The sequence below is a fragment of the Pleurodeles waltl genome, chromosome 11 (genome assembly GCF_031143425.1).
Source record: "Pleurodeles waltl isolate 20211129_DDA chromosome 11, aPleWal1.hap1.20221129, whole genome shotgun sequence".
Classification (NCBI taxonomy): Eukaryota; Metazoa; Chordata; class Amphibia; order Caudata; family Salamandridae; genus Pleurodeles; species Pleurodeles waltl.
The window spans coordinates 141,576,834-141,603,622 of NC_090450.1; positions in this window are offsets into that span (position 1 = coordinate 141,576,834).

Here is a 26,789-nt window from a genome sequence, read left to right on the forward strand (position 1 = left end):
TCCGCCATCCGACTGGAATCCCCCCTGACGTGCAGGTGCTGTCAGTGCTCCATTTCCTTGCTAGTGGCTCTTTTCAGACAACAATGGCCATGGCATCAGGGATGTCCCAGCCTATGTTTTCCAACGTGTTGTCCAGAGTGTTGTCTGCCCTGCTGAAACACGTAAGGAGATACATAATTTTCCCTCAGGTGGAGGATTTGCCTATAGTGAAAGGTAACTTCTATGCCCTTGGACATATCCCCAACGTCATAGGTGCTATTGATGGGACCCATGTAGCTCTGGTCCCCCCCACAGGAGTGAACAGGTGTACAGGAACCGGAAGAGTTATCATTCCATGAATGTACAGATGGTCTGTTTGGCAGACCAGTACATCTCCCAGGTAAATGCTATGTTCCCTGGCTCAGTGCATGACGCCTACATCCTGCGGAATAGCAGCATCCCTGATATGATGGGTCAACTCCAGAGGCACCGTGTATGGCTAATGGGGGACTCTGGTTACCCCAACCTGTCCTGGCTATTGACCCCAGTGAGGAATCCCAGGACCAGGGCAGACGAACGGTACAATGAGGCCCATGGGCGGACTAGGAGGGTGATCGAACGCACCTTCGGCCTCCTGAAGCCCAGGTTCAGGTGCCTCCATATGACAGGTGGTTCCCTATTCTACTCACCGAAGAAGGTGTGCGACATCATCATCGCCTGCTCCATGCTCCATAATTTGGCTTTGCGATGTCAGGTGCCTTTTCTGCAGGAGGATGATCCAGATGACGGTGTTGTAGCAGCTGTGGAGTCTGTGGAGCATGTGGACAGTGATGAGGATGAAGCTGAGGAAGAAGACAACGACAACAGGGAGTCAGTCATACAGCAATATTTCCAGTGAGACACAGGTGAGAACATTTTCATTTTTAGCATTACATTAACATTCACACGTCTACCTCTATCCTGTTTCTCGATTTAAATCACTATTTGGTAACTGAGTTGTACCCTTCCATTACGGTTTCACAGGTGTGGTTACCTACGTGTCAACTGCTTGCATCCTTCAAGGGCTTGTGATGTGTGACATAGGTATGTTAGCTTTACAATGGTAAACCCATTATGACACTGTCATTGATAATACATTTTTACTAAATCACAGACTGACTCCAGATTGTTTTGTGTTTCAAGGGTGTTTATCGAAGTGCTCAGAAAAGGGAGGGGGTTGTAAATTGAGGATGGGTGATGGCGGAGGAATGTCCATGGCAGAGTCCAGTCTATTAGTCTCACAGGTGCACTGCCCATCTGGGCATAGGAAGTGGAGCTGGTGCAGTTTAAGTATGGACAGGGTAACAAAGTGGGACAGTGGGAGGACAAACAGGGTGGTGTCATTTCCTGGCGGGGGTCTTGCCATCTTGCTCTGTCCTGTTCCTGGATCTCAGGGACCGCTTGCGTGGTGGTCCTGTGGCGGGGCGTCCTGTCCACTAGCGCTGGCGAAGGTGGTGGGCAGTTCATCGTCCTGGCTAGTGTCAGGGGCCCCTTGGAGTGCCACGGTGTCCCTCAAGGTCTGCTGTATGTCCTTCAGCACCCCTACGATGGTGCCCAGGGCGGAGCTGATGGTCCTGAGCTCCTCCCTGAACCCCAAATACAGTTCGTCCTGCAGGCGCAGAGTCTCCTGCAACTTGTCCAGGACCGTCGCCATCGTCTCCTAGGAGTGGTGGTATGCTCCCATGATGGAGGAGAGGGCCTCGTGGAGAGTGGGTTCCCTTGGCCTGTCCGCCCCCTGTCGCACAGCAGCCCTCCCAGTTCCCCTGTGTTCCTGTGCCTCCGTCCCCTGGACCGTGTGCCCACTACCACTGCCCCCAGGTCCCTGTTGTTGTTGGGGTGGTGGGTTAGCCTGGGTTCCCTGTAGTGGTGGACACACCGCTGATTGACCTGTCCTGGGTAGGGAGGTTTGGGCCCGCTGGGTGGGTGCTGTGCTGGTGTTACCAGAGGGTGGAAGGTCGGTGTTGGGTTGTGCCTGTGCAAAGGGAACCGACTGTCCTGAGGCCCACGATGGTCCGGGCTGGTCATCAGGATCCAGTAGGGCAGAGCTGCTCTCCTCATTGTGGACCTCTTCTGGGGGTGGAGTGGTGTTGTCTGGACCCTCTGGTGTGGTGGCGGTCCTTCGGGTTCCTGCAGGGGCATAAGAGCTAGATTATTGCATGTGTGTGTGTAATGGTGTGCAATGGGTGGGTGTTTGTGTACCCCAGTGCAAGCATTCCTGTGTGTGGGGTTGTGTGGTGATGGTTGGGGGGGTGTACTGGGTATGTGCAGTGGGCATGCTTTAGTGAGGGGTGTCCATGATTAGTTGTGTCATGCAGGGCTTGGTGTTGGCATGGGTGGTTTGTGATATAAGTACATTAGTGAGGAGTTGTAGTGATAGGGGAGGGGTTTGAGGGTGGGGGTGTGTGATAGCATGCAGGTAGGGTGGGGGATCTGATAGTTAAGAATTGACTTACCAGTGTCCCATCCTCCACCGACTCCTGCGAGACCCTCAGAATGCATGATGGGCAAGACTTGCTCCTCCCATGTTGTTAGTTGTGGGGGAGGAGGTGGGGGTCCGCCGCCAGTCCGCTGTACCGCGATGATGTGCCTGGAGACCGTTGAATGCAACTTCCCCCGTAGTTCGTTCCACCTTTTCCTGATGTCCTCCCTATTTCTTGGGTGCTGTCCCACAGCGTTCACCCTGTCCACTATTCTGCGCCATAACTCCATCTTCCTGGCTATTGATGTGTGCTGTACCTGTGAGCCAAATAGCTGTGGCTCTACCCGGACGATTTCCTCCACCATGACCCTGAGCTTCTCCTCGGAGAAGCGGGGGTGTCTTTGGCATGACATGGGGTGGTGTGGGTGATGTGTGGGGTGGTGTATGTGGTGATGGTTGTGGTGAGTGTAGTGGTGTGTTGTGTTTTGTGCGTGGATGTTGTCTGGGTGATGGTGTTGTGTGCCTCTGTGTAGTGGGGTTGTCTGTTCTGTGCTCTCTCTCTGTCGCCTTCGTCTCGAATTTTTGGTCGTAGGGGTTTGTGGGTGATGTGGGTGTGTGTTTTATATTGTATTGGGTGTGTGGGTGTGTTGTTTGTATGTGTGTCAGGTGTGTATTTGGAATTGTCCAATGTGGCGGTGTTTTGGAGATGTGTGTGTATTTTGAGCGCGGCGATGTGTACCGCCAATGGAATACCGCGGTTGAAAGACAGCCGCGTGGATACGTGGGTCGTAATAGCATGGGCGTGTTTCTGTTGGCGTGGAGGTGGAGGATTTGTTTCCGCCAGTTTATCACTGACCTTTGGTGTGGCGGTCTTGTGTGGGTCTCTGAATTTCGGCAGATTCCAAGATATGTGTCATAATAGCTGTGGCGGGATGCCGCCGCCGTGGCGGTGTATTGGAGGTCTTCTGCATGGCGGTAAGTGCCTTTTACCGCCAATGTTGTAATGACCCCCTAGGTTTGCTAAAGTACCCCTGAGAGCTGAATAAAGTTTGTAGAAGCCATTAACGAAAGCTGCCGACCTTGCCAATGATTGCTTTGTTAAGGAAAACTATAGCCTGATCTGGGATTTCACTAATAGCTTATCCAGCATAGCTACCTCCGCCTCCCTCATTATTCCTGTCCCATATGCAAGGGTTGGCAGTAATTTCGCTCTCATAGTCATGGTCATTGGTTTTAGGGGCTGCCCGAGAATGGATTTTGCCAAGTTACTGAATGCCTGGTTTAAAGCTTGTGCCTTCTCCCTTGGTGCTTCTTTGTGAGCTGCAAATGTGCCCTTAGAGTCAATCCTGACCTCTAGATATGTGAATGCTACTACTTCTTCGATATGCTGACCATTTAAGAACCACTTGTGGCGTAAGGTCGGTTTACGGTTGAAGGGAATTATTTTAGATTTCCCATAGTTAATTTATAAATCGTTGGCTAGCGCATATTCTCCTAGGTAGTTTGAAAGTTTCTGGAAACCTACCCTGGAGTTGCTAAACAGCAGCAGGTCATCTGCATAAAGTAAGTTGGATGCTTGGCGACCCCCTAAACTTGGTGGATGGGCTGACTGCTCATCCAGTGCTGGGGATAGGTCTGATATATACAGATTGAAGAGAAGCAGCGCTAGTACACAACCCTGTTTCAGGCCAACAGTGGCTTTGATAGGCCTGGATAGGAAAGAGCGGTCTCCCAGTTTGATTTTAACCCATGTATTAGAGTAGAGCATAATAATAGCATTTAATAAATTCACCAGCAGCCCCCACTGCTGTAGTTTTGTCCATAATTTATCTCTAAGGACACAATCAGATGCAGCCTTAAAATCCACGAAGCACATGTGAAGGGGGGTCCATGTGGCCCTTGCTCTATTCATTACCAGGCTTAATGCCATGAGGTTTGTTAACGTACCCTGTTTTTTTGTAAAACCTGTTTGGTTGATAGGGAGCCTCCCTTTGTCCATGGCCCACCGTTCTAAATGCTGCAAGATTCCTATTGAAAAATATTTTAGGTCTGCATCTAAAAGGGCGATCAGTCGGTAGTTGGAATGCAAGGAGGCTTCCCTCCCTTGTAAATGGGGTGAATAATCGATCCCTTCCAACAGCCTGGAGCAGAACCTGTTATTAGAATATGATTGAACATTGTAGCGAAGAAGGCCGCCCATTTTGATGCACACTGTTTAAATAGGTCCTGTAGGAGGCCATTGGGACAAGGGGCAGATTCTATTATCTTAGTTATTTCGAGGAGACTGAATGTGATGGACTCCTCAGGCTCCCCATTATCCTCAATTATCTCCCGTTGGGTTATGCTGGTATCTGTCGAGGATGTTTCTTTGAAGTGGGATTTCAAATATCTCACCCATGCCTCCTCTGTGATGTTTGCATTGTTGGCAGCTCTGGGACCTTTCTCGATATTATGAATCAGGCCGTAGAACAGGCTCGAATTTGCCAATTTTGATGCATAGTGTAGTTTTGCCCATAATGTCTCCTGTTTTGCTCATCTAAAAAGCCAGATGTCCCTCTTTAGCATTTTCCTTTCTTGCCGTAGAGAGTTTAAAATTGATTAATTGGTCAGATGTTTCTGTAATTGTCTCAGAAGCCTGTGTACTCCCGCTTTCCTCATTCGTATTGCCCGCAGCATGAGTATGGCCTTTGTGTGCCCCAGGTATGCCCCCCATGCCCTGTCCTCTCTGAGGATTGCTTTACGATGCTTTCAGTGAATGACTCCCATATGGCAACTACCCTTAGTGGATCATTAGCCATCTTTTCCAGTTTCCCTGCAGCATCCTCTGCTTGAGCTGCGATCGTAAACAAACTCCATTTTAATTGTTTATATTTTCGGGACAAAGTTTCCCATTGAGGAGGTTTGTTTCTTCCTGGATAGGCACCTGGCTCCAAATCGTGATTATTTGTGGATTGTGATCACTTTCAGTATGATTTTGAATTCTAAAGTCTCCCACAAATTTGAATAGGGGGGCATTTACCTGGGTGTCACCTAATATGAAACAACCCTTTCTGTGGCTCTTGTCCAGGCCGGGGGGGGGTGTTAGACGGTTGCCGCCCATTTAGTGCAAAGGGGCCTGCTAGCTCACAGCTCTTAATTAACTTAGTACCAACTTTGCCCTGCTTTCTCCGGACTGGTAATTTTTGAATGGGCAATGGAACCGCTAGTTGTACATGGTCCTTGATGGTTCGTCAAATAGGTTAAGATTGAAATCTCCAGACACTAGCCAATAGGCCGAATTGTATATATTTATTATATGAAGTAGATGTTTTAACAGAATGTTAGCTTCCAAATTTTTCTTTTTGGGGTTAATGTACACATTGACCAGGATCAGGGGGTCCTGTATGTTTTTTGCCCACTCGTCCAAGCGAACTCACAAAAAGGACAAATCTCCCGTCTGACCTCTGGATGATTTTGCCTCAAGCTTAGAGTTGATATAAATTGACAGACCTCCTTTTGCTCTTCTAAACGTGTTGTGTTAAACACAGGCATATTATACTCTTTGTAACTAATTAAGGGAAGGTTTGTAAGTGCCAATGTTTCTTAAAACATTATAATATCGAAGGAGCCGAGGAATTTGATGTCCTCTGCATCTTCCAATTTCGATTGCAGACCCCCTATATTCCATGAGCAGATGCTTAATGATCCCTGTATCAAAGGTGTTTGCTGAGTTGTCATTCAGGCTTTTTGTGGCAATCTGGGGGCTAGCACTGTTGGGAGCCAAGACCAATTATCTTGTGGATGGCCATCTCTCGGGGATTGTCCAGCTATTATCCTTCTCCAGCCCTCCTCTTCCCTTATTTCGGTATCTAAATCTAGTGGCGCTGCCGCTCCTTGTCCTGATGGCTCTTGGATAAGTTTTCTAGTATGTGGGTTTCCAGATAATCCTCATAGGATGGATCGGGTAGCTACTTTTTTCTTGTTCATATAGCTTCTCTGTGCTAACGGGTATGGGTATCTTTCTCCTAGGTAGAAGCATACCTCAATTCCCCAGTCTTTCAGGATGCTTTTTTTTTCTCTGATTTGCATTGGTAATTCCGGAGAAGCAAATTTCACCACCGTGGGGTCCGTGTACTGGCTACGCTGTGCTTGAATAAATTTTATGGCGGTGATGTCATCAGAACTCACTGCTGCCAGATCTGGCAGGGCTTTTATTAATTTGAGAATAGCAGAGCGATTAAGCACAGCTTATGGACCTCTAGATTTATACCCTGGAATCCATAGCAGCTGCAAGCCTCGGTCAGGCGTGGCCTAGTTTGAACTGTCAGCCAAATTTGACTGTGCTGTTCTGATCTCCGCCAAATCTGCCCTTAGGTGATGGTTCCATGTTATTGCGCCGGCACCCCTCAACTTTGTTTTTTACCTCTGCAGGGGTGGGCCTTAGCTTAACCTGGATGGGTGCTTGGGCCCGCAATGTGATGGATGCTTGTCTGTCCTGGGGGGCCAGACCCTACCCAACAGCTCTGGCCCTACCACTGCCAGGTCCTGGGGCGAAGGCCCCTCTTGGTCTGATGTGTGAGACTGCACTGTCGGTGGAGGGTATATTGTCCCCACAACCTCCTCCTGCACTAAGTGAGGTAGGGTTTCTGTGTCAGGTCCAGACGCCATCTGAGTGTTCTTTCTGCCCTTCCTTGCCTGCTTCCTCTGTCTTTCACTCAACTGGTGGCGCACTGCCTTTCCAAAGCTCTAGGCTCTATTATTTGGGGAGAATGATCCAGAGCACTTCCTTGAGTGGCCGGCACTATTTTCCTAGTTGCATTCCCCTTCAGGTTGAATGGCCTTGATGCTAGGTGGTCTTGCGGGCTATTCTGATTCTCCTCTGAGGGTGTTGAGGGTTTGGGGGCAACCCCATTGGCAGACGGGACGCCATGTCCATGCTCTCGTCTTTACTTGGGCAGTGAATCTCCTTCAAGATGTCTTTGAAGATTACTGCCAGTTGACCCATCCCATCTACTACCTCATTACAAGAGCAAATAGTGAAGTCCTTAAGTTGTTTTCTTTGTGTTCTTGTTATTAATGAGGTTAGTTTTTGTAGTTTGCCATTGATTCTACCTGAATTTCCATTTTGTGAGACTGGAACTTTAGGGCTGTTACTGTTGTCTGCATCGAATTCAAGATGTCTGTTACGGGCTCCAAGGTGGCAGTGGGCATATTTGAGTCCCTTCTTTGGGATGCCCTAGAGGCTTGGGTAATCTGGTTAAGACTCCTTAGATCCCCTACTTCCACCTGTGTCCTTAATGCTCTATCCTCTTGATCTGCGTTTTCGGGCTGATAGCGGGGAAATGAAAGTATTTGGGTCTAGAGCTCACTGGGAGTGACTGTTGCCCCTCTCTCCCCACTCCCCACCGGCATTGTTGTCCTCATCTGTAAAATTGTTTGGGGAGGAAGGATGCTGTTTGGTCACGCTTCCCCGATCAGGGGATGTAGTACTGATTCCTGACCACTTGTGATGGTCTGTGACCCTCCTGGTGTAGGTGAACTGTCTTTAAGACTTTTGGTGTCTTTCGGGTCCATGGAGCTAGCCCTTATGGCTCTACCCTCCAGTATGCTGATAATCTGAGAAAGTGGTGGGAGTGGGGGGTTGTTACTTTATCCTTCCGACCCCTTCTCTGATTTAAGGCCTGGTCCTGGGCCAATGAGGTGGAGAGGAATGGTTGGTGCTTAGTAGTCCTGCTTGTTACTCCAAAGTATTTTGCAGGTTTTAGCTGGTGCCAAGGCTGGGGAGGCTGGGGAGGCTATCGCCCTGGCCTGAAGATTAATGACCTCATTATGTGAATTAGCTATAGCCTCTTCGATTGCAGGGTCCTGTAATGACTAGGGCTCCATAAGCGAAGTGGAGGGGCTGTGAGGGCTTGTACAGGGGGCCCTGGGTGATCTTGCAAGATAGACTCTGCTGTCTACTCCTGCTCTTCTTTTTGTTCCGGCAGACAATGATTCCTCCTTTCTCTTTCTCCTGGTTGTAAGTGAAGACCTGGCTCGTATTTTGCCTGATCTCATCTCTGCTATCCGCATTTAGGGCTGATATGGGCAGTATGGGCAGTATAGCGGAGTTGGTAGATTGCTAGGTGGCTGGTGTGGCCTAGCGGGACCTACGCTGGGCTTGGCTGGTTACTGGTTGTATGCTGGTTATATACTTATATACTTTTATGCTTGCTTGCTTACTTACTTGCTTACGTACTTGCTTGCTCTATAGGGTCTGTCCAACTGAGGGGAGGGGTGGGGATGGGACGAGCAGGGGCGAGCGGGACCCCCCAACCAACCCCACAAGCTGCACCCAACCTAGCCGGGCTGCCTCCCCAAGGAGGCGGGGCACACACTCAGCTGGGTGACTAGCTCACTGCGCTCGCCACACACAATCTCACAGCTCCCAACTCCCTCACCGTACACTCCTGAGCTCCAGGTATGATTGTTGTCCGTTGTCTGTAGTCCTTATCCAGGATCTGAGGTCCAGGTTCCAGGGTCTGGCAGCTCCTTCCCTCCTATGGGTCTCATTGTCGTCTTCCAGCGTCTCGCGCCCCCCCCCCCCCGGGCTCTGCGGGGGGCAGCAGGTGCAAGGTTGGGGGCAAGAGCACCTGGCAGATGGCGGACGGTAGCAGATGTGGGCCTCACAGAAACTGCGCCAGTCAGACGGCCCCCCCTGCAGCAGCTGTGGCCGGTGACGCCGGGTCAATTGCCGGATTGGAGCTGAGGAGAAGCTCGGTTCGGGGCTCTGACTCGGGGAATGGGGGGAGAGAAGCTGGCAGCTCTCCTTCCCCCCCCCAGTAGTACCAAATGCCCACGGCTCCCGATCAGCTGCAACCAGGAACACGACTCGGCACGGTTCGGCTCCTGCTGCTCCTCCACGCTATGCTCTTTCTCTCCACCTCTCTGCGTCTCTGCATCTCTGCTGCGTCACTTGTCATGAATCGTCTGAGAATTCACTCCCCTTCCACGAATTCCACGAATTGATAGACCTTGAACAGTAAGGAGAGGCACCTGTGATTGATATTACCAGCCAAATTCTTTCTTGTCTGCAATCTTCTCCCTGACTAGATCTCCAACTTTAGGAATCCAGCCAGACGTCACTGGTTGCTACTGCACTTCATCAGTGGCAGAACGTTTAGAAGTTAAGTGCGAGAGTTCATCCCAGAAGTCTTGTAATTCCTTTTAAATATGGGCCTGCTAGCATCTGTCTTCATCCACATCCGCTCAACACATGCGAGTCAGAATCACACAACACAACTAACAGTTACTTGTCATTGTATCTTTAGTTTTTTAGTCGAGCTCATGGCGCTTTCAAATTTTATTCGAGTGATATGCATAAAGTGCTCCAATACCGCTGATCAAGTTTCCACTGTATAAAGATTGTAGGTGCCATGAGTACAACTAAAAAAAGTAACAATAACAAGTAACTAGTACTGCCGATCAAGAGAATGTTAAGCTAAAAGTAAAAAGTAGTGCACAAATTGTCTGTAAACCATGGACATTGTGTATATTAGCAGTAGTTGGCCGGTGCTCTAGAGGAGGGCTAAACACCAGAAAAGGCATGACGTATTCATGCCTTTAACAAATTAAATGAAAGGAATGTTGTAATGCAAGCCCACAAACAAATGAAAGTGATGGGCGTGATTAAAGCCCAGACAATATATAACAAAAGGTCGTAAGTGGTAGTGCGCTCAACCTAAAAAACTAGCAATATCGACTTCTTATGAGCATTGGTAGGGAGCTAGTATTCAAAGTAAACTCTGGAATTGAAATCATGGAGTCAGGAGAAGTGGGTTCAGAGTCAAGAAAGGTTGGACAAGATTAAGGGGGTCATTACAACATTGGCGGTAAAAGGCGCTTACCGCCGTGCCGAAGACCGCCAATACACCGCCGCGGCGGCGGGAGACCGCCACAGCTATTATGACACACATCACGGAATCCGCCGAAATTCAAACACCCATACAAGTCCGCCACACCAAAGGTCAGTGATAAATATGCGGAAACAAATCCTCCACCTCCACGCCAACAGAAACACGCCCATTCTATTACAACCCACGAATCCACGCGGCGGTCTTTCAACCGCAGTATTCCATTGGCGGTACACACCGCCGCGCTCAAAATACACACACCTCTCCAAAACACCGCCACATAGGACAATTCAAAATACACACACCTGATACACATACAAACACCACTCCCATACATCCAATACAATATAAAACACACACTCACATCACCCACAACCCCCTACGACCACAAATTAGAGACAAAGGCCAGAGAGAGACAGCACAGAATAGATAACACCATCAGACAGAGGCACACTACACCATCACCCACACAACATCCACGCACAAAACGCCACATACCACTACACCCACCACACTCATCAACACATACACCACCCCACACATCACACATCACACACACCACCCCATGTCACGCCAAAGACACCCCCGCTTCTCCGAGGAGGAGCTCAGGGTCATGGTGGAGGAAATCATCAGAGTAGAGCAACAGCTATTTGGCGCACAGGTACAGTACACATCCATAGCCAGGAAAATGGAGCTATGGCAAAGAATAGTCGACAGGGTCAACGCTGTGGGACAGCACCCAAGAAATAGGGAGGACATCAGGAAGAGGTGGAACGACCTACGGGGGAAGGTGCGTTCAACGGTATCCAGGCACCACATCGCGGTACAGCGGACTGGCGGCGGGCCCCCACCTCCTACCCCACAACTAACAACATGGGAGGAGCAAGTCTTGTCCATCTTGCATCCTGAGGGCCTCGGAGGAGTCGTCGGAGGAACGGACACTGGTAAGTCTAATCTTCACTATCATATCCCCCACCCTACCTGCATGCTATCACACACCCCAACCCTCACACCCTACCCTATCACTCTAACTCCTCACTAATCTACCCATAACACCAACCACCCATCCCAACCCCAAGACCTGCATGACACAACTAAGCATGGACACCCATCACTAAAGCATGCCCATTGCACAGACCCACAACACCCCCCAACCATCACCACACAAGCCCCCACACAGGAATGCCTGCACTGGGGTTCACGCACACCCATACATAGCACACCATGAAACACACACATGCAATAATCATGTTCTCATACCCCTGCAGGAACCCGAAGGACCGTCACCACACCAGAGGGTCCAGACAACACCACTCCACCCCCAGAAGAGGCCCACAGTGACGACAGCAGCTCTGCCCTACTGGATCTTGATGACCAGCCCGGACCATCGTGGGCCTCAGGACAGTCGGTTCCCCTTGCCCAGCCACAGCCCAACACCAAACTGCCACCCTCTGGGAACACCAGCACAGCACCCACCCAGCGGCCCCATACCTCCCTACCCAGGACTGGTCAATCAGCGGTGTGTCCACCACTACAGGGCACCCAGGCTAACCCACCACCCCAACAACAACAGGGACCTGGGGGCAGTTTTAGTGGGCACAAGGTCCAGGGGACGGAGGCACAGGAACACAGGGGAACTGGGAGGGCTGATGTGCGACAGAGGGAGGACAGGCCAAGGGAACCCACTCTCCATGAGGCCCTATCCTCCATCATGGGAGCATACCACCACTCCCAGGAGACGATGGCAACGGTCCTGGACAAGTTGCAGGAGACCCTGCGCCTGCAGGAGGAGCAGTATTTGGGGTTCAGGGATGAGCTCAGGACCATCGGCTCCGCCCTGGGCACCATCGTAGGGGTGCTGACGGACATTCAAAAGACTTTGAGGGACACCGTGGCACTCCAAGGGGCCCCTGACACTAGCCAGGACGACGAACTGCCCACCACCTCCGCCGGCGCTAGTGGACAGGAGGCCCGGCCACAGGACCACCACACCAGCACCCCACCCCCTGCAGACGAACAACCACCATGCAAGCGGGCCCTGAGATCCAGGAACAGGACACAGCAAGATGGCAAGACCCCCGCCTGGAAATAAGACTACCTTGATTGTCCCCCCACTGTCCCACTTTGTTACCCTGTCCAGATTGGAACTGCCCCAGCTCCACTTCCAATGGCCAGATGTGCAATGTACCTGTGAGACTAACAGACTGGACTCTGCCATGGACATTATTCCACCATGACCTCTCCCCATTTCACAACCCCCCTACATTTTTATGCACTTCAATAAACACCCTTGAAACCTCAATAATATTGGAGTCAGTCAATGATTGTGAACTTTGTATTGTCAATTACAGTGTTAAAAAAGGTTAGCCATTGGAAGGTCAACATAGCTATGTCACACATCACAAGCCTTTCAAGGATGCAAGCTGTTGACACGTAGGTCAACACATTAGTGAAACTGAAATGGAAGGGGACAACTCAGTTAACAAATAGGGAGTGAAATGTAGGTACAGGATAGAGGTAGAGGTGTGAGATGTAATATAATGTGAAACATGAAATTGTACTCACCTGTGTCTCATTGAAAATATTGCTGTATGACTGACTCCCTGTTGTCGTTTTCATCTTCATCAGCTTCATCCTCATCACTGTCCACAGGCTCCCCAGGCTCCCCCGCTGCAACTACACCGTCATCTGGATCATCCTCCTGCAGAAAAGGCACCTGGCATCGCAATGCCAAGTTATGGAGCATGGAGCAGGCGATGATGATGTCGCACACCTTCTTCGGTGAGTAGAATAGGGACCCACCTGTCATATGGAGGCACCTGAACCTGGCCTTCAGGAGGCCGAAGGTCCGCTCGATTACCCTCCTAGTCTGCCCATAGGCCTCATTGTAGCGTTCCTCTGCCCTGGGATTCCTCACTGGGGTCAGTAGCCAGGACAGGTTGGGGTAACCAGAGTCCCCCAATAGCCATACACAGTGCCTCTGGAGTTCACCCATCATATCAGGGATGCTGCTATTCCGCAGGATGTAGGCGTCATGCACTGAGCCAGGGAACATTGCATTTACCTGCGAGATGTACTGGTCTGCCAAACAGACCATCTGGACATTCATCGAATGATAACTCGTCCGGTTCCTGTACACCTGTTCATTCAGCGGGGGGGACCAGAGCTACATGGGTCCCATCAATGGCACCTATGACGTTGGGGATATGTCCAAGGGCATAGAAGTCACCTTTCACTGTAGGCAAATCCGCCACCTCAGGGAATATGATGTATCTCCTTACGTGTTTCAGCAGGGCAGCCAACACTCTGGACAAGATGTTGGAAAACATAGGCTGGGACATCCCTGATTCCATGTCCACTGTTGTCTGAAAAGACCCACTTGCTAAGAAATGGAGCACTGACAGCACCTGCACGTCAGGGGGTATTCCAGTCGGATGGCGGATTGGTGACATCAGGTCAGACTCCAACTGGGTACATAGTTCCCGGATTGTGGCACGGTCAAACCGGTAGGTCACGATGACATGTCGCTTTTCCATTGTCAACAGGTCCACCAGCGGTCGGATTCCGCCATCTTCGAATATGTCCCAACTGACAGTGCCTGAGAAGGACAACAGCGAAAAAACTGTCAGCATTTCTCCAGGTATGTACCCACAGTCATACACAAGACTACACCAGACAATTAACCCATCCGGGAAAGGTTTTGAGTGTAGGCCTCGGTATGTGTGACGCAGTAGTAAAATAAGCCATGTGGGACCCTGAAATGGCGGCTGCCTGACCTCTAAAATGGGACAATGGAATTGTGGGGTAACTGCGCTGGCGTTGCACACCATCGCGGTAGGCGGTCGTAGAGCGCGGCGCAATGCTGCATTGGTTAACATTGGACCCTATGTGTCCCAGGAGCCAATGAACAGGTGCGCTGGCGGTGATGATGCGCACCGGCGTGGACGTCACCACCATTTTCTATCTGTTCAATCACTAGATACCTGACCTTCGACAGGAGAGGACCTACACTGCTAGTGCTGCTGTGACCTCGGTCTGGAAGCGACGATGGCTGCTGCGTCTGAGGAAAGGGCCCCTGCCTTCACTGCATAGGAGTTGGAGAAACTTGTGGATGGGGTCCTCCCCCAGTACACGCTACTCTACGGTCCTCCAGACCAACAGGTTAGTACACAGGGAGCACGTTGGATGGGCTAGGCCTGGGTGGAGAGGGCTGGGTGGATGAGGGAAGGGGGCAGAGTACATAGAACAGTCATGCATGGGGATGAATGGGCCACAGGGATAGAGTTGGGAGGGGGCCAATTACAACGACGGTGCAGTAGGTAATGACTGTTCCTCTTTCCTTGTGCATCTCATGTAGGTCAGCGCCCACCAGAAGAGGGACATTTGCCATGCCATCGCCAAGGAGGACCGGACCATGGGGGCCCACCAGAGACGGGGGCACCCACTGCCGTAAGAGATGGGAGGACATTCGCCGCTGCAGCAAGAAGACGGCGGAGGCTCAGCTGGGGATGGCCTCCCAACGTGGGAGGGGTGCCTGTCGCACCATGACCCCCCTGATGTTCCGGATCCTGGCGGTGGCCTACCCGAAGTTGGATGGGCGCTTAAGGACATCACAGCAAATACAAGGGGGTGAGTTCAACCTCATGCAATGGACTTTGCGTGCTGTGGAGCTGTCTGGGTGGGGGTGGTGGGCTGTGGGTGTCCCTAGGCCAGGGCGAGTTAGGTAGGCAAGGCCCCTCCGTTATGTAGGCCATGTGGCACTCTACCCCAGCTCAAAAAAAGGCAAATTGATGTATAGCTGCCCCTTTGCCATCCATGTGGGCAGATGTCTACCATTGCCATGTAGGCCATTTCCCAGGAATTGCATGTGCAGAGGGCAGGAGCAAGGCGTAATGCAGGGGGCTGCTGCGTTTGTCTTGTCCGCCAACGGTAGCGGTATGCCATGCACTAAAACTCTTTCTTCTGTCTCCACCCTTTTTCTGCTCTCCCTGTCCTTCTGTACATCAGCATCATCAGGCGGAGGTACAGTGGCACCGGAGCACGAGGAAGCTGCATCCCACATGGCCATGGAGGGCCACACCACAGACTCTGATTTCACCAGTGGGACGGAGGGCGAGGGGAGCTTCACGTCGGCCACAGGATCACCAAACAGCGACACGGACTCGTCCCCCGATGGGAGCTCCCCTGTGGTGGCGGCACCATCTGTGCGCCCCACTTCTACAGGTACAGCCGCCACCTCCCCTACCAGCACTGCCCTCCCAGCAGCCCCTCAGCGTTCGCCCCGTGCCCGCTCACCCAGGAGGGTGGGCATCACCTTCGCCCCAGGCACCTCAGGCCCTGCCCCTGTCACCCCTGCTGCCCTCAGTGAGGAGGCCATTGACCTCCTCAGGTCACTCACTGTTGGGCAGTCTACCATTGTGAATGCCATCCAGGGTGTAGAACGAGAGTTGAAACACGGTAATGCATTCCTGGAAGGCATTCATTCTGGTCAGGCTGTCCTTCAGCGAACCCTGCAATCTCTGGCCTCAGCACTGATGGGAGCCATTGTCCCTGTGTCCAGCCTCCCCCCTCCAACTTCCTCCACCCAGACCCAATCCCCTGTACCCCAGCCCATCCCAAGCACACCTACAGACCAGAATGCACACAAGTCAACACCCAAAAGTAGCTCAAGCAAACATAGGCACCACACTCACCACAAGCACTCACACAAGCATCAGACCCATACAGACACAGCAACATCCACTGTCTCCACTGTGTCCCCCTCCTCCTCTTCTCCCTCCTCCCTCCCAGTCTCGTCTACACACACACCTGCATGCACCACATCTACAGGCACTAGGACTCGCACCAGGACACCCAGCACCACAAGCCGCTCACCTGCACTCACCACCTCCACTGCCATATACACGTCCCCTGTGTCCTCTCCCAGTGTGTCTGTGACACCCCCTCCCAAAGTACACAAACACCGGCAATCACTCACCCAACATCCATCCACCTCATGACAGCCTCCAGTACCTGCACCTGCACCCAAAACACCTAAAGTGACACCTCCTACAACCACCTCCTCTTCCTCCACTCCCATAGCCCCTCCAACTACCCATCCCAGTGTATGTCAGAAACTGTCCCTATGTCAAATTGACCTTTTTTCCCCCACCCCCCCCCCTCCAATTCATCAGTCCCGTCGTAGCACCTCAGCCAAAATGCCTCCAGTACCAGTGGTGCGTGTTCCAGGTTTTTGGAGTGCCCCGTTCACCAGGGCAGGCAGTAGGACCCGGAGCCAAGGCACTGTCAGCCCACCCCCTGTGAAGGCTCCGAAATTGGAGATTGGACGACGGGACCGTGTCAAGACTCCTGGTGGTACAAACAGTGAAATGGGATCCAAGGCGATTGGTGAGTCAACTGTAACTCAAAAGAAGGTGGGGAAGGTCCCGAGGAAGTCTCCCCAACCTGTTGTGAGTGTCACGGCGGAGAAGTACGCCATCATTTCCGGCGGTCCAGACACAACCGCCAGCACCCCCGTTACTGGTCAGGAGACCACCGCCAGAGTCATAGCCCAGGAGGGCTCAAGTATCGTTACTGGTCAGGAGACCACCGCCAGAGTCATAGCCCCGGAGGGCTCAAGTATAGTTACTGGTCAGGAGACCACCGCCAGAGTCATAGCCCCGGAGCGCTCAAGTATCGTTACTGGTCAGGAGACCACCGCCAGAGTCATAGCCCAGGAGGGCTCAAGTATCGTTACTGGTCAGGAGACCACCGCAGAGTCATAGCCCAGGAGGGCTCAAGTATCGTTACTGGTCAGGAGACCACCGCCAGAGTCATAGCCCAGGAGGGCTCAAGTATCGTTACTGGTCAGGAGACCACCGCCAGAGACAAAGCCCCGGAGGGCTCAAGTATCGTTACTGGTCAGGAGACCACCGCCAGAGTCATAGCCCAGGAGGGCTCAAGTATCGTTACTGGTCAGGAGACCACCGCAACTGCCGGAGTCACAGCCCAGGAGGGTCCAGAATCTCACAGCCCCGCTGGGCAATGATGGAACGTCATGCCACACACCAATGTCAGTATCTGAACCGCCATCTTAGGCTACCGCTGAACAGTCCATAGGCAGCCATGGCAAAGCACCGCTGAACAAGGCCAAGACCGCCATGGTGAAGACCGCTGAACAGGGCAAAGACCGCCATGGCAAAGCACCGCTGAACAGTCCATAGGCAGCCATGGCAAAGCACTGCTGAACAAGGCCAAGGCCACCATGGTGAAGACCGCTGAACAGGGCAAAGACCGTGTGGGTATGAATAGTCCGGCACATCAGGCATCGTTCTCCCATGTGCAGCTGGGACAGTGACAGGACAGGTACTTTCACGGGGAGACTCATCCAGTCTGGGCACCAGTCCCCCTCCAGAACCAGTGGAGACCTGCATCTACCTGAGAGACTGTGGCTTTGCACTCCCCAGGATATGGCAGTGGGCAATCCACCAACTGTGGCTTTGCACTCCCCAGGATGGCACAGTGGGCAACCCACCCACTGTAGAAACTTGAGAGTCTGTGGCTTTGCACTCCCCAGGATGGCACAGTGGGCAAACCACCCACTGTAGTGACTTGAGAGACTGTGGCTTTGCACTCCCTAGGATGGCACAGTGGGCAACCCACCCACTGTAGAGACTTGAGAGACTGTGGCTTTGCACTCCCCAGGATACATCAATGGGCATGGAGCCCCGTCGTGGATCTGGCTTCGCATTCATGTGGCTGAGGTGCCCCCCCTTCACTTCCCCCTGAGGTGCCTGTAGTGTTTCTATCTGATGCCCCGGCAGTGTTCTCTCGGATTTTGGTCAGGTATCTATTGTGAGCGTCACCCATGCATTTTTGGATTGTTGGTGCACGGACATTGTTGTGTACATATCTGCACTACTTCTTGTTTTGTATATTTATTTTTGACAGATTTCGTGATATATATCCGTATATTTTTTAATGAGTTGTATATTGGCTAAATTCAAAGTTTGGGCGCTATTCGCTTTGTCATTGCATTCTTCCGGGGGGGTTGTGGGTTGTTACTGTGATTTTTGTGACTGCATTGGTGTGTATGTTGTAATATGCGAGGGTGGGGGTGTTTGGTGGGTGTCCCCGTAACTTTTGCCTCCCCCCTCCCCGTGTCGTAGGTGCAGTACTCACCGGTATGTTCTGCGCCTACGTCGCTGTTGGTCGTAGATGAGCAGGAATGCAAGGGCAGGTAAGATTTGTAGTTCCGGGTCCATGGAGTCCTCGTTCCTCGTGGGATGTGTTGAGGTGAGCGTTTTCCCATTGCAAAAGCTGTTTCTGCTGTGTTTTTATCCATGGTGAATCCGCCCCGGAAAAGGTGGCGGATTGGTGTGTTGTGATAGTGTGGGCGGTACATTGTCTTTCGCCTGTCTGTTGGCGGTGACCGCCGCGCTGTTTGTCGGAACCGCCCTGGCGGGCGATGTGTTAAAGTGGCTGTCTTTGTTGGCGGTTTCCGCCAGGGTCGTAATTCAATTTTTTTGTCCGCCGGCCTATTTGCGGTATTACCGCAGCTTTAACACTGTCCTCCAGGGTTGTAATGACCACCTAAGTGTTTACGCAACACACACCAGGCATGAATGATGATGTTGATGGGGCCGGTGTGGAATATTGCTGAGGTAACGGGCGGTCATGCAGTGAGTTTGTGTTGCTTTCACCACATCCACCCCAGTAAGTGTGTGAACCATTTATGGTAAATTAAGTTACACCTCAATAAATCACACAGCCAGAGGGAAGAGGGTTAGGGGCTCAGTGAATAGATGGGAAAGGTGTGAAAAGACAAACAAGAAACCACAACAATATTTATTGGGGTGCTGCACAGCACACCTTCATCAGTCTGTTGAGGAAGGAAACAAAGGGATAAGTATGAAACAGTTCAGTTAAATGCATTGCAAGCAGTCCTTCTGCCCCAGAGAGACCCAATATAGTATTTCTCCAAATGTTATGTCTTTTAGGTTTGAAAAATAAAAATTATGGAGGATTGATGTTAACCGACCCAGTTCTAAAAATAATGATTGTTAAAAGGAAAACAACACTGTATTGCCAAATTGGGCAGTGCATCTCAATTCTTCTCGAAATGGCCGTCACTCTTGGGTGGCTGATGGCTGAACTTGTCCCCAGTAGGTAAGTTTGAGTCTTGAGCTTTCACCAAGTTTTGTTCATGCAGGAGAGGACTTGGAGACGGCCTGCATATTGAAAAAAACAGGCACGCTTTATGAAGAGTTAGAAGCGTACCAAGAAAACTCAGAGGCAAATCAAGAACATAAGAGGAGTTTGACGTTTGAGCCAGCAATGCAGCAAACACATACTTAACAGCATTTCCCAACAATACATCTCTCTCTGGCCCAGAGAGCTGAGTGAGTACTAGGCCTCACAGACTTCACAATCATCATGGCTTCTCTTTGAAGTCAATATCTTTCTCCTTCTAGCTGTTGAGTTAGTCCCTCCATGAGTCCTTCCATCCTCCTCCTCCTGATTCTGAGGAATTCTCTCTCAGTCCCAAACCAAGCAGGGTAGACCTGTGTAGTCAAGTGCACTGTGTTAAAGAACCAATAGAGAAACAGAACAGGAGTATTTTGTGTAGATTTGTGTTTGGTAACTAAAGTGAATGGTCTGGTCTGAAGAACCAGAAAAAAGGAGCAGACCCTGCACATAAATTTCACTTAGTTTGAAAGACAAATCAATGTCAGGAAAAAATGATCACCCATCAGCCCCCAAACATTGCAAATCATCAGAATCAAGTTTACAAATTTGTTTGAACTACCTCCCTCAATGTCAGCCACCACATACATCATTAATCATCACTCACAATCACTCATTATCATATCACCACTCATTGGTGCAATAGTTAGTAGTTACCTCTCCCAATCCAAGCATGGTGGTTGGACAAAATATCATCTCCTCCATTGATAGTAAGTAGCACCACATTGGAATTTGGCATTGGCACAATTCTTCAATCAATGATCTTCTGGAGCAGCCCTGCTAGAGGATGTAAAACGAAAAGGGTAGACAAGGGCATGTGAGAGAGGCAGGCAGTGTCTTCAATGTTCTGAAGGGAATGTGGAGACTTCTTCACTGAACACGGGTGCAACTCCAATCTGGCTATATAATATGCATTTAAAAAAAGGTGGAGTAGCATAAACCTGACACAAACATAATATTTCACTAGCAATTAGTTTTTTTACAAAGCGAGAAAGAAAGTAGCTCAACAGGTAATAATTAAAAAGTTCTAAGGTGGCACTGGCACCCTCAGTCCAGGAAGTTTAGTTTATCCTCAGACTCAGGTGGTTCACCTAGAAGTTGGCCAGCAAATACACTTGATTCTGACTAATCATCCTCTTCCTTCTCCTGTGGTATTTTGGTAATGGTATAAACAGGTGGTGTAAAATGGTGGTTAATTTTGATCATGGTTAATCTCTCCATGTTTTGAGGTGAGCGGCTGGTCCTTCTCACTATTACAACTGCACCAGATGCACTGAACCCACACTCAGCAGACACACTGGCTACAGGACAAGCTAGATGTTTTATTGCCATCCTGCTGAGCTCTGCCCATTGGAGCACCTTCTCATATCAATTCACCAATGGGTTTTGATCCACATTCACCTCTTTTGGGTCATTCAGATACTCCAGGAACATCCTCTGAAGTGCCATTGATGCTGCCACTTTCTCAACCTCTTTTGTCTTCTCCTCTGCACTGGACTTAAGACCTGTCACTTGAAACCAAGCTGATGCAGAGGTTGAGTCTGATTCTTTTGATGCTGTTGTTGCTGGTGTTCTTGTTACTGGTGTTGGCTGCTGTGAGCCTAACTGCCCTCACTAGAAGTTGTAGGTGGCACTCCAGAACTGCGGAGTGGGACTCTAAGTTCCCCCCATTCTTCTTCCAGTTCTCCGGCTTGCTCAACAATCCACCTCTTGTATTTTGAAACATCCCCTTCAGGAAAAGGAAGGAAAGAGGATTTTTTGTAGCGTGAATCAGGTAGGGTGGCACAGATATACTCTTTGGATGAGATAATATAATTTTGCATCCTTGCATTACAAGTCAAGCAATGGATTAAGCTCTCAATTAAGTCATGCACTTCTGGGTTTTCATTCATACCTCCGAGTGCGAACCTTTCAGACACCTTCTTTAGCTGTTCCTGTAGCAGATTCAACAACAGAATAGCTTGGTCCATTTTACGGTCCTCCGTGCTAACCTCTCATGTGAAAATCTCAGAAGGGAGCAGGATCTGTATCAGGCATTTGACTAGGCCCCATTTGTCCGCATCCATGGTCACAGCTTTAACAATTGCATCTCTTCCGCGATCAAGGACATATTCAGTGATAAGTCTGGAATATTCAAACATGCGTTGCAGGGTTGAGCTCTAACGTGTTGGCACCTCCTGCATGAGGGCTTTAACTGGTACTCTATTACCATACTGAATAATCCACAACTGCTTCTGGGCTTTAAACAAATGGCTGAAATGAATGCAGATTTATCTTCAGGTGGTCAGTATGTTGCTTACTATGGGCCTCATTACGAGTTTGGTGGGTGGGGAGGCTACCTGCCAAACTCGTTCTGCCTTCAGGCTGCCTGTGCAGCCTGAACACCGCCGGCCCTATTAAGAGTTCACCGCTGTTTCCGCCCACCAGCCCTGCGGTGAACAGGGTCTTAACATTGACACCATCAACTAATGGAGCTGGCGCCAATGTGGTGGTGCGGCGGGTGCAACAGTACCCGTCACGTATTCCACTGCCTGTAATTTGGGAAGTGGAATGCGCAATGGTGCTGTGCATGGGGGCCCTTGCACAGCCCATGCCGAGTGTCTGACCACCATCGCAAGTGTGGCGGTCTTGAGACTCTTGCCCAACCAGGTTGATACAGTACGCCAAGCACAGAACCATAAAATAGCCACTGTCTGTCATGGCCTTGACTATAATACAGCCAAAGTCCATGGCAACAAATCAAATTCGGAGACCTCTGGTTCACAGCAACTCAGACACATTGTCATTAAATTCGTCCAAGATGTTTGCAGCTGTGTCTGATTTCTCCATGGAGAACATGGCTACTGTCACATGGCACCGAACACTCTGAAAAAAAAATTCATGGCCTAGGACTATAGTTAGCTTTTGCTTTACCCCTGCAAAAGAGATCCAGGCCCATATTTATACTTTTTGACGCTAAACTGCGCTAACGCAGTTTAGCGTCAAAAAATTTTGCGCCGTCTAACGCCATTCTGAAGCGCCATGCGGGCGCCGTATTTATGGAATGGCGTTAGCCGGCGCAAGCAGACCGGCGCTGCCTGGTGTGCGTGGAAAAAAACCACGTAGACCAGGCAGCGCCGGCGTTGGGCAAAAATGACGTTAGGGCGTCTTAAAATGGGGCAAGTCAGGTTGAGGCAAAAAAATCGTCTTAACCCGACTTGCGCCATTTTTTAACGACGCCCATCCCCCATCAACATGACTCCTATCATTGTAAAGATAGGAGTCATGCCCCCTTGCCCAATGGCCATGCCCAGGGGACTTCTGTCCCCTGGGCATGGTCATTGGGCATAGTGGCATGTAGGGGGGCACAAATCAGGCCCCCCTATGCCAAAAAAAATTATTAAAAAAAAAAAAAAAATACTTACCTGAACTTACCTGAATGTCCCTGGGGTGGGTCCCTCCAGCCTTGGGTGTCCTCCTGGGGTGGGCAAGGGTGGCAGGGGGGGTCCCTGGGGGCAGGGGAGGGCACTCTGGGCTCATTTTGAGCCCACTTGTCCCTTAACGCCATGCCTGACCCAGGCGTTAAAAAGCGGCGCAAATGCGCCGTTTTTAGCCACGCCCACTCCCGGGTGTCTCTTTTGCCCGGGAGTATAAATACCACGTAAAGGCCTGGGAGTCATTTTTTAGACGGGAACGCCTCCCTTGCATATCATTAACGCAAGGAAGGGGTTCACGCTAAAAAATGACGCACATTCCGGGAACTTTGGCGCTATACGCCTCTAACGCCATAGTATAAATATGGCGTTAGTTGGCGTTAGTTTAGCGTCGAATTTGCGTCGAAAAAAACGACGCAAATTCGGCGCAAACGGAGTATAAATACGGCCCCCAGTGTGCAATGATGCACATTGTAATTGTATTCTATTGTAATCGTATTTATATATGTGTACATATTATACATGTAATCAGTAGCCTGAAAACTGATCCACATTTCTGTCACCAGGTGGATAGTGTGGCCAACACTTTGCTGCAAAGCTTGTCCAACCAATTGCAGCACATTGTGATGCAGCACTGGAAAAGCAACTATGACAAAATAGGTCCGACTTAGAACCTTCCATTTGGGTGGCTGCCACAAACTCTAAAAATACTACTTTTTCCACAAAAGAAAAAGGGAGAAGGACCAGCACTAACATTTTTGCCAGCTTCCCATTGTACCAATATGCCATTGAGTGGTTGAGGTCGTAGGGCCCCTCCTGCCTAAACATGCCCGTAATAGTGGCCTGTATTTTCGACTTTTCTGGAGCCACTGATACAAGTGACTTTTGACATGTAGGTGGTGGTAGACTCAATGTACGTTGTGGTGCAGTCACTGTATGCCGTGGTGTCTCCATCTGACTCTGAGTCTTTCTGTGCCATTGTGATGTCCCTAAGACTGGTGATTCTGGTGCACTGCTGGGGCAAGGGTGCTTTGTGTGAGGATGTCACCCTCTTCTTCTTCACCTTCCACTGTGACTTTACCAATTTAACTGATGTTTCCCTGCTCTCCTCACCTTTACCACTGCAACCACATTCAGAGATTTTTTTAAGGTGGTCCTCCCGCTGGATTGTGTGGTATTTTTTCAATGGTTGTTGAGCCTCCAGTATCATAATGTGAATCAGGCTTACCTCGACAAACACTTGTGTGGCAAATGGAACATCTCACAATGTTCTCCTCCTCTTTGCTAATTGTAAAAAAAGTCCCAAGCTGGCGAGAAGTACTTTCTTATTGGACCACTGCCAGTGCATGAGGAAGAACTGAAGGTAGGTGGGTGTGTCAATTGCCTCTCTGGAGTGCAAACTTCTACTGAGGTGTGGGTTGGTGCAGGTCTCTGCTGAGGCCTTACAAATATGGAGCTAGTGGTGTTGCCTGTGCCACACCTTTTGAGCAGGTTGAATAGTAATGTCAGACTCCTCTGTGCCAGCTTCCATAACAATGACTGGCTCCTCATCATCATCCCCTTCCATGATTCTAAGGCTTTCTAGAACTTTTCTTTTCCTTTGCCTCTCCTGGCATCTCCCGGACTTTGCCGGTGTCCACTCCACATCCCTATCATCATCATCAGAAGTTGTGCTTGGGGAAGAAGGCAGAGAAGTACCCTTCCTTTTTCTTGCTGGAGATCTGTGAGCTATTGATTCTAAAAGAGGAGGTTCTTCTTCAGGAGGAAGCTCAACCTCCTGTTCTGCTCCGGCTTCGGAAACATCTACTATTGCTGACTGCAGCTACAGTAAACTTTGCTCAGTTTCCTAAAATGACTGCGTATTACTTTGCAAAAGGGACAAATTCAATTCAATGTTACTGCTCGTCAGCTTTGCTTTGATTGCAGTGGCTGCCTCAGTGACAGACATGGTCTTGAGCTTAGGTTGGGTTAGTTCTGTTGATGTGGGAGTGATCTCCCAGGTTCCTCCCCGGAGGCCGGTGTGGCGGCACACGTCTCCTAAAAATGGTTGCCGTCAGTATGCCACTGGTGGAAAGCTGCTTCTTCTTACCAACAACTTTCTTAAGAGCATCTTTCTTTGAGGCCATCTTAAGCTCTCAGTTGGCAGCGGCACTACGATGCACAAGAGGATGAGTTTGGTGGAGCAAAGTAACTGTACAGGCCTTCTCTTTAGCAGTACTGCAGATGATGTGACATCTCTTCTATTTTGTGCCTAAAAGCACCCAAGCAAGAAAAACTTGTAGTTAGTGAAACATGGCATTGTTGCAGATAAATGCACTATTACCATGGTTGGTTACTTATGTGATAAATACCAGTTTAATCAAACATTGTAAAGTCAAACCACACCACCACACCATAAAATGTCATTTCAAATCAAGCAGCACAACATGCAGAGATATAGCGGTTTGCTATATCTCCATCTGTTTTAAAGGAGACACCCCTGGTAGTCAGAGAGAGGTGCATGGGTAAAAGGAATAATCCTTAAAAAAGCTATGGTGTCAAGGTGGTCAGGGGAAATGGAATAATCATTATAACAATGAATTATGCTGCTGATGTGTCTGCAGAGCACCACATTCAGGGTATCCAGAAGGAAATGGAATTAATATACATCTAAAAGAACCAGATGCTGTAGTGCAGCTGTGCATCTTTTGTGGATGGATGGATGAATGGTGGAATGGATAGATGGATGGAACTTAAATAAAATGAAATGCATTTTAAAAAACTTTAAAACAAAAAACAACAAAAATACACTTAAAACAAGAAATTGAAAAAATAAAATGAAATATAGCAATAAAATAAAAAAATAAAATTACAAATTACAAATTTAAATAAAATAAAATTGAAAATTGGAATAAATAATTAAAATAGAAAATTAAAATATAAACGTAAATTAAATAAATCAGATGTATCAATAATTGCTGATGTCTGTATGCAAGTCTATGGGAAAGACACACTGGCTGGATGCACAAAATGGCTGCCAGCCACATGGTAAAACAACAGCAAGGAGTAGCAAGTATGGCAAACAAAGAACATATACAAGCCTTTGGCAAATGGACACTGGCTGGATGGACAAAATGACTGCCAGCCACATGGTCAACCAATAACAAGGAGCAAGGAGGCATGGGGAACAAAGAAAGAACACATGCAAGCCTATAGCAAAGGAACACTGGCTGGATGGGCAAAATATCCACCAACCACATGGTCTAACAACAATAAGGAGCAAAGAGGCACGGGGAACAACAAAGGAACACATGCAAGCCAATGGCAAATGGGGCAATGGCTGCATGCACAAAATGGCAGCCAGAAACATGCTAAAGCAACAAGGGTCAAGGAGGCATGCCAAACAAAGAACACATGCAAGTCTAGGGTAAAGGGACACTGGCTGGGTGGACAAAATGGCCACCAGCCATATGGTCAAACAACAACAAGGAGCATGGAGGCATGGAGAACAAAGAAAGAACACGTGCAACCCTATGGCAAAGGTACACTGGCTGCTTGCATAAAGTAGCTACCAGCCTCATGGTAAAACAACAACAAGGAGCAAGGAGGCTTGGCGAAAAAGAAGAATATCAATCCAATAGCAAAGGGACACTGGCTGGATGGACAAAATGTCTGCCAACCACATAGTCAAACAACAACAACAAGGAACAAGGAGGCATGGGAACAAAGAAAGAACACATGCAAGCCTATGGCATAGGAACACTGGCTGCATGCATAAAATGGCAGCCAGCCACATGGTCAAACAACAACAAGGAGGAATGGTAATCAAAGAACACATGAAAGCCTATGGCAAAGGGACACTGG